Here is an 8,019-nt window from a genome sequence, read left to right as displayed (position 1 = left end):
AGCTGTGGTGGAAGTGACCAAAGGCTCTAGTTACCTGACCTTTGTCTTGGTTGCAAAGGATAACTTTATTGTCTTCATGGAGATGCAGAAATCAGAACCAGTGTGAAGACAACTTTGGATGAAAGGTGTAGTTGCGTACTACGGTACCTGTCTGGAATCACAACGTGAATAAGTCTGTAGATTTGTTTTCACATATGAAGACTTGAGAGGCATCGGATAATAGTGAAGGCAAAGAAAGAAATGTATCAGTAATATTTGGGATCTACAGTGCTTTAATATACTCCAACTTCAAAAATGCCATGGAAGTTTCTTTTGTTCTACAATATTTTATGGTATTCAAATTCTTGAATTTTTTGAATTAATTTGTCTTTAATAATGACTCTTCAATTTGTTAGAAGAATCATTAATTTAATTGGAAATGTATATCACTGAAATATATGTTTTTATGTATACACTGCTTATTTGTTGTAGGTATGGGGTGTATACCTGTATGTGCCTGTTCATGTGCACATGTGAAGAAATGGTGGGGTCACCCACTAGTGAGTATGTGCAGAGGAAAGAAGACAAAAGCAGGGTCTTGCTCAGCTACTCTCTCCTCATTCCCTTGAGGCAGGGCTTCTCACTGATCCTGAAGCTTACATTTTTCTAGGTCAGCTGGCCAGCAAGTCCTAGCAATATTTCTGTCTCTTCTCTATCATGCTCATCCCACAGACTAGGTTGACAAGCCCACATAGCCATGCCTAGCTTTTACAGGGTTAGAGATCTGGACTAAGATCCACATTCTTGTACATCAAGGGATCTTACCCACAGAGCAATTTAGATAGCTCCTATGGTTGTCTTTGTATTTTCCTTTTTTAAATTGTACTTCTGTGAAACTATATGGAACAGCAAGCTGATCCCTTTTTTAAAAGTGGATGTAGAAAAATATCTGAAGGAATCCACGTTCTCATTTCTTTCTGATAAATATGCCCAGTCTATAGACCTTCATCTAATGCAAGTTTGCTAGAACAATCATTGTCCATACAAACCATAAAATTTTCTCTGTAATGCTCTCCTTATAATTAATACAAAATGTCACATTTCTCTTAAATTTAATATAAACAAGGGTAGAAAATTTTTATTTACTTTTAAGAACAAAGGTAACTAGCAGTTTTGTATAAGGCTAAACTGAATTCATCTCTGTCTGTATGTAAAATTGAAGCTAATCTGAATGGATAAAATGAGGCAGTGGGTATTTAGGGTTCTTAATCATCATCCACTCTGAGAGAAGGTCTTCACTTGTGTAAGCCACCTTCATACCATCTTTTGAATTCAACTGGAATTACTTACAAGAAAGGGCAAATTACTTTGACCACAAGCTGCAAGTCAAAATACTATCAGTGCCATCCTTTAAGTTGACTTGATGCATAAATCCTATCTCTGCCTAGAGAAGAGTCAGGGATTATTTCTCCCCTTAGAAAAAGCATTACTTCATCCAAATGAATCAAACACAAGAGGCATAAAACTCCTTCTATCTCCTTCATGCCTTTCCCTTTTTATTGCCTACTTTATGATTGGGACTCTGTATTCTATTTTTCTTTTTGTTATTTGGGTATAAAAAATGCTCTGGTGATGATCAGAAAATATAGGCAAGCTGCTATTCATGGCTTTATTCTGGAAACTGCATTTAAAAAGGAAAACTCAAATGAAAACAAGTAGAGTCAATTTTCTGAATGAATGGTTTGTCCAGACAGTCACCTAATGAGTGATGCAGAATCACAGTCACCTGGACTAAGGAGCTCTTAGGAAGCACTCACATCTTGTTGCCTTTGGTACTCTTGACACAAAACTCATTACCAACAAAGATTATGGTTTAATTTTTCCTAAAAATTGCATTACCAAATTTCTTCATAAAATCAGCAAGACGATGGTTTTGTGTAGCCCACTTAGGGAGGGTAAGGTTATGCACTAATACCTTGGTCAACATCATAAAGATGCCTATGTAATATTCTAAAGTTGTCACAGAAATTATTAGAAAATGGTTGTCTCCAGAACGTATCTCAAAATTTCAAAGTTTTACAGTACAGGTTCTGAGTTGATTTATGTATTTAAAAGAGAGAAGGAAACATGTACCTGCAGTATACTTTAGCCTAGTTAAAGGAATGTGGCCCTTCTCTTGTTTGATCTTCTCAAAGCTCTTCTCTTTATTTGGTGTGATGTGATATTTGGGCTGTTGAACCAAATCAGAAGTAAAAAGACTTTATTTTTTTATCTTCTCTTCTAGTCATTGAAATGATTTAAAAAGAAAAATCAAATTATCATAAACCTTGCCTAACATTCAGCAACATTAGTTGCAAATAGAAAGAGATTACTAGGAGGGTCTTGGGCCAAACTGCCTTACTACTGAGGCTGCTGATAGATCTAGTCCATTCAAAGTTCATGTTCTCCATTCAACATAATATGAGTGAGATGAAGCCTGCCCCAATTATAAATAACATTTGCATTGTAGTGTACTTGGGAATTCAGAACTAAATTTAATTTTTCTTGTTATAATTTTTACATATTCTACTGTGAAAATAAATGGTGTAAATGGGTGGAAAAATAACTATTGCAAAAATAAATGAATGCTATAATAAATCAGTTAATCATTAAATAAATACAAATAAGTTTAATATAATAGAAAATAGATATGAAAAACTGGAGATTAATAAGTCTTTCATAAGATAAGCATCCATGAAGCACTACTTTCAGAGACCTATATGATCACAGATATATACTAATAATTGCTATAATATTAGTTACCAGCATTGTTAATTAAGGACCAAATAATTACTAGCTACTGAAGCTGCTAAATAACTAGAGGTGTGTATCTACTTCTGTATTTGCATATTATCACCATTTTATTCCATGTATTGTCTATCTTTATTGTCTCTACAGAGAAAGGATCATGACTACCCAGCCAAACAATAGAAAAGCTGAGTTTATAATTCAGTTGTACTATCACAAGAATATTCTGCATTTCTCTGTAGAAATATCTACTGTGAAAACTAAAAAACAAAAATGCATAAAAATTGAAAGTAGAGCCTAGAGGGATCATCCAATGGTTAATAGTAGTTCTTATTCTTTAAGAGGATCCAAGTTTTGTTCTCAGCATCCATATAATAGCTAAAAATGACCTCCATCTGTAACTCCAGTACCAGAGAATCTAATGCCTGTTTCTGGTCTCTGTGGGTAGTAAATGCAGATGGTGTACAGATATACATGTAGACAAAACACTCATACAAACAAAATAAGAATAAATCAATCTTTTAAATATTTTAGTATATTTCATCTTAATATAAATTATTATATAGGCTGATACTTTACCTTATGTGTATGTATCTCACCTCAATTCTACATATTGGCCAACATTTTCTTCCAAATCTAGTCAAATATTTGAACAAAAAAACTTTATGTGTGATTAAGAATGTTCCCCATATTTAGTAAAATTTGTACCTTCTGTTCTTGAAGCCATATGTCAGAAGCCAGTGTTTTCCCTTTACTCATACCATGAAACCAGAATTAACTCAAGCAGCAATTAAAATCTCTCATGTATTCTAAGCCTTCTATTCAACTTAATTTCCATCACACTCAAGTTAAACAGTCTATATTTATCAGCACATTCCAATGAATGCAAAGTTTTCATGATATCTTACAGCTTTTAGCTAAATTCTAGTTTCCTTAGATCTTTAAATCCATGAGGTGAATACAGTTTTCTTTCAGTTTGGAGAATCTTTGCTTAAAACTCTTTCTATACTTTTTTGAGATTTTTAATTGTATCATTTTCCCTTCCTTTTTCTTCCTTCAAACCTTCTCATAAACCCTTCCTTACTTAATTCTAAATTCACGGCTTCTTTTTTATTAATGATTGTATATATATATATATATATATATATATATATATATATATATATATGAATGTAAATTAGTGTGTTTAATGTTACTTATATTTATGTTTCATGGCAGAGAACCATTTGGAATTAGTATTGGTGTTCTCTCCCAGGGAAGACTGTTTCTCCTGCTCTCAGTATTGCTTAGTTACCTGTAGTAATTTGAATAGGGTTGAGTTACTGTCTTCCATTGGAACTTTGTATGGTGCTTCATGTTACCTGAAAGCTAGTACTTAGGGAGGAAGCATTGAGGTCAGTTCAATCTCTGGGCTTTCCAAGCTCTGTCTGGTACCTTCAAATGCACTATGATGCGGTAGTAACTTATCTTTCACCTCTTGAAGACAACCAAGGGCAATAGCTTATAATATTTTGGGAATCTCTTGGACAACACTAAACAATTCAAAAAAATGACTTTCCTCATATTGAGGTTTTTGTTAGATAGCATTTATCTTTTGAAGGGAGAATTATCAGCCCATAGAAGAGGTCTGATACAGCAAAGAGGCCAGTAGAAAGATGTAAAGAGAACACTGGGATCAGAAGTGCTTTCATGTGTAGCATAGCTATACTTATATACGTCATACTTATATGCCATACTTATATCTGGGTACACTCCTGTGGCAAATTAAGGTAATGTATGTAGATGTGCTCTATACTCTGTTTTTTCTCTTTTGTAGCTATACATGCAGCTGTTAATAACTGTGTGCATATTCTGGAATATATCAATCTTGTTATAGACAAAGAATTTCAATATCAGTGATAAATGATACCTTTGTGTGTTCTATAATGCTGTTTTATTAAGAATAAGCATCTTTGGAAAAGGTAGATGTCAATTACTCATTATATTAGTATTCCCACCTCTTCAGTGGTACAATAAGAATGTCATCAACTGCCATTTGCTGGTACCCATCATAATGAGAACCTGTTACATTAATGATGAGACAGGTGTTCATAAATTAAAGAACTCCTGAAGAGACTGCTCATTTAGCCATTAATAACATTTCTGAAATACTTCCCACTTATGGATTCCATAAGACACAATTATACTAGTGTCTGCATCATTAATGAAAAGAATAAACAAAAAGATTAATTAAAGTATTGTGAAATTTTGCAAAAAAAATTAAAAGAAATACAATTGGATCAGGATGGTTAGAATAATTCATAAGTATTTCATAAGATTATTTCACAATTTAAATTATTCTAAGAACAAAATAATAGTAAGTGTAATTTTGATATTCAAATTGATTTTTTCTAGCCATTAACAATATAATTAAAATTAAATTTTGTTGGCTCCTATTCCCTGCAGGATACTATCCAGATGGAATATAGAGAAATAAAATAACTGCTGAAACAACATAGCACAGGCAGAGTAGCTCAAGCACTGGGCAGTTGTTACCTGTCCATTCCAGAGGCTAGGAATCTGAGGTTGAGACATTAGTGGGATTTGTTCTCACTGGTGCTCTCCCCTTGGCTTGCTCATGCTCATCTCACATAGTTTCTTCCCTATGGATTATTGTGCTTGCCACATGATCTCCATGGGTCTCCATTCATGATAACAGCACTCTTAATGACTTAGGGTACAATGTAATGACCCTAGTTACCTCTGAAGCAATTCAGCCTCTAAATACAGTTACATTCTTAGGTTTTAGAGTTAGGATGTCAACATGTGACTTCTAGAAAAGTTGATGCTGTCCATGACAGTTACTACATATTCAATTTACACATGTGTTAAATAAAGTAAGGATGGAAACATGATGTAAATGGTCATAAGAGATTCTACGCTAACATGAAATACTCTTAATTTAAAAGCCAGCTCAGAGTTAAGAGCACTTATGCTTTTGCAGAGAACTTGAGTCTTTTTCCCAGCATCTGCTTGGGGTAGTTTAGAACTCCTTGTCATTCCAGTTCCAGGGGATCTGATGCCCATTTTTGGCCTCTACAGGCACTCCATTAATGTGGTGCACATACAGACATATAGACGTTCACATAAACATATACATAAGAATAATTTTAAGAAAAACATATAGTTCACTTCTAGACACATTTTGAAAATGCTCTTTTTAACAAGAATAACCTGTAGATTTCGAGAACACATTAGATTTGATCTGAATCTTGAAGGGATTTTTCAAAACAGAGTTAAGAAAATAATCCAATAAGTGAAGTACAACAATCATCATGAAGATTGGAGAAACTGTGACTTCAAAAACCCCGTAAGTTTAAGAAACAAAATGTGGGTACCAGTGAGATAACACAATAAGTAAGGTGTTTGAAGAGCAAGCATATAAACCTGCATTTGGTCCCCAGAACCCACATACAAAATTTTAGGAGTGGAAATACATGCACCAGTCACCATGGTCTACTTGGTAGGTTTCAGCCCTGTGAAACACACTGTCTAAACCAAAAGTCAGCTGAGGAGAGTCACCTGCGGCTAACCTCCAGTTTTCACACTCATACCCACATTGCTGTTCCCACCCAAATGTGTGCACACATTCACACATCAGAAAAATAAAAGAAAAAAAGAATTAGAGTAATATTGAACTCTAGGTACTCAGGAGATGTTTACAATAACATAACCTGAGGTCATTTTAAAATAAGAGACAATGAATAATGCAATGAATAAACACCATCACATAGATTCTTTAGTCCAGTATGTAGTGCCCATACACAGCAGAAAAGCTGTGGGAGAAGCTGAAGGAACATTCCATCATAGAGCTCCAAGGGGAAGAGACATGTGCGGGTTTGCTTATTTTAGTAGGGAAGGAGACCTTTCAATGCCTTAACCAATCTCAAGGACCCAGAATTTTGCTCACTGGGTCTGGGTATGTCTTTCTCAAAAGGGAGGTTCCTTTCATTGCCTCAACTAATATCAAGGATATTAGTTTCTGTTCATTGGATCTGGTTGTGTCTTTCTTGGCTTATAGAAATCTCTTTTTGCTAATCTCAAAAACATTTCAGTGCTCTAAAGAGGGTAAACACTCTCATTGACTGTCCAATCTCAGAGTGTTGTTTTCCATTTACTGGATCTAGGAGCATCTATTTCACAAGGTGTTTCTCTTATTGTTTCAACAAATGTCAAAGACCTTCGTTTCTGGAAGAAATAAATGTTCTCATTCAACAAAAGACTTAAAGCCTTTCCCAGAAAGGAAATGTCCCACCTATTTAGGAGTCTAGAGCTAACATCCCTGTCTTCCCATCCTAGTACACAAAAATCTACCCTCTGAAGAGTAACTGTGTGTTGTAATAAGTAGGAAATCAATGAAATCCATGACTCAAGGTCATATGATTTACAAGACTTAAAAATACATTTAGATTTGGTGCATCATCCTCCTTGCCCTCCCTGAAGGCTGCCTCGTTTCCCCAGTGTGTCTGCCGTTCGTGAAGCTAAAGTCTCTTGACATTTCTGTCACCATGCTGCCTGCTGCATTGCTTAGCCACCTGGGCCTGGGCCACCTGGTGCTTCAGTCACATAGGTATTCCAAAGCTGCCACCGCACCTTCCGGTGCTGCTGGGCCCAGACAGATGTCCTTCATCTTTGCCTCCCTGACACAGGTGTTCTTTGACAATGCCAATGTCTGGAAGTGGACGTGCCTATGCTGACTGGAACCTTTGGTATGTTGGCATCCCATGTCCCCACATTCCAATTCATGAGGAAGACTGCACCACAACTAAGTATTTTGTGAGCAGCAACTCTGTCACTGTGAATGCGGACTCCTCTGTGCAATTACTAGCTGAAGAAGCTATGGCACAGGGCATACTGGACCTAGTTGCAGCACGGGCCAACCTGGAGAAGACACAGTCAGAACTGAGGCAGCACGGGCCGAGATCCAAATCTGTATTGAGGCCAATGAAGCCCTCGTGAGGACCCTGGAGTAGGCGGTACATGCCTGTCACCCACAGGGAAACTGAGGCAGATCCAGGCCAATGAAAACTTCCCAGGGGGTTGAAGTCGCCACCAGGGGGTAGCAGTGCTCCAGTTTCTGGTCTTAGAGCTTCTGATGCCTGCCTGTCAGGTCATCCCTAAGCTTCCCAGTCTGAGATCCCTATGATGCCTCTGGAGAGTTGGCCTTGATTGCCCCTCAAAGCCACCTGGACAGTCAACTTGCCCAGCCTGTCT

General features: G+C 36.4%; 1 pseudogene; it reads left to right on the top strand.

The window, feature by feature from the left end:
• The first annotated feature begins 7,313 nt into the window (after positions 1-7,313).
• LOC117707874 (ATP synthase F(1) complex subunit delta, mitochondrial pseudogene) lies at positions 7,314-7,778 on the top strand (annotated as a pseudogene).
• The last annotated feature ends 241 nt before the right edge of the window (positions 7,779-8,019 follow it).

The sequence above is a fragment of the Arvicanthis niloticus genome, chromosome 4, assembly GCF_011762505.2.
Source record: "Arvicanthis niloticus isolate mArvNil1 chromosome 4, mArvNil1.pat.X, whole genome shotgun sequence".
Classification (NCBI taxonomy): Eukaryota; Metazoa; Chordata; class Mammalia; order Rodentia; family Muridae; genus Arvicanthis; species Arvicanthis niloticus.
Note: the sequence above shows the minus strand (reverse complement) of the source record. Positions and strands in the feature narration are given on the sequence as shown.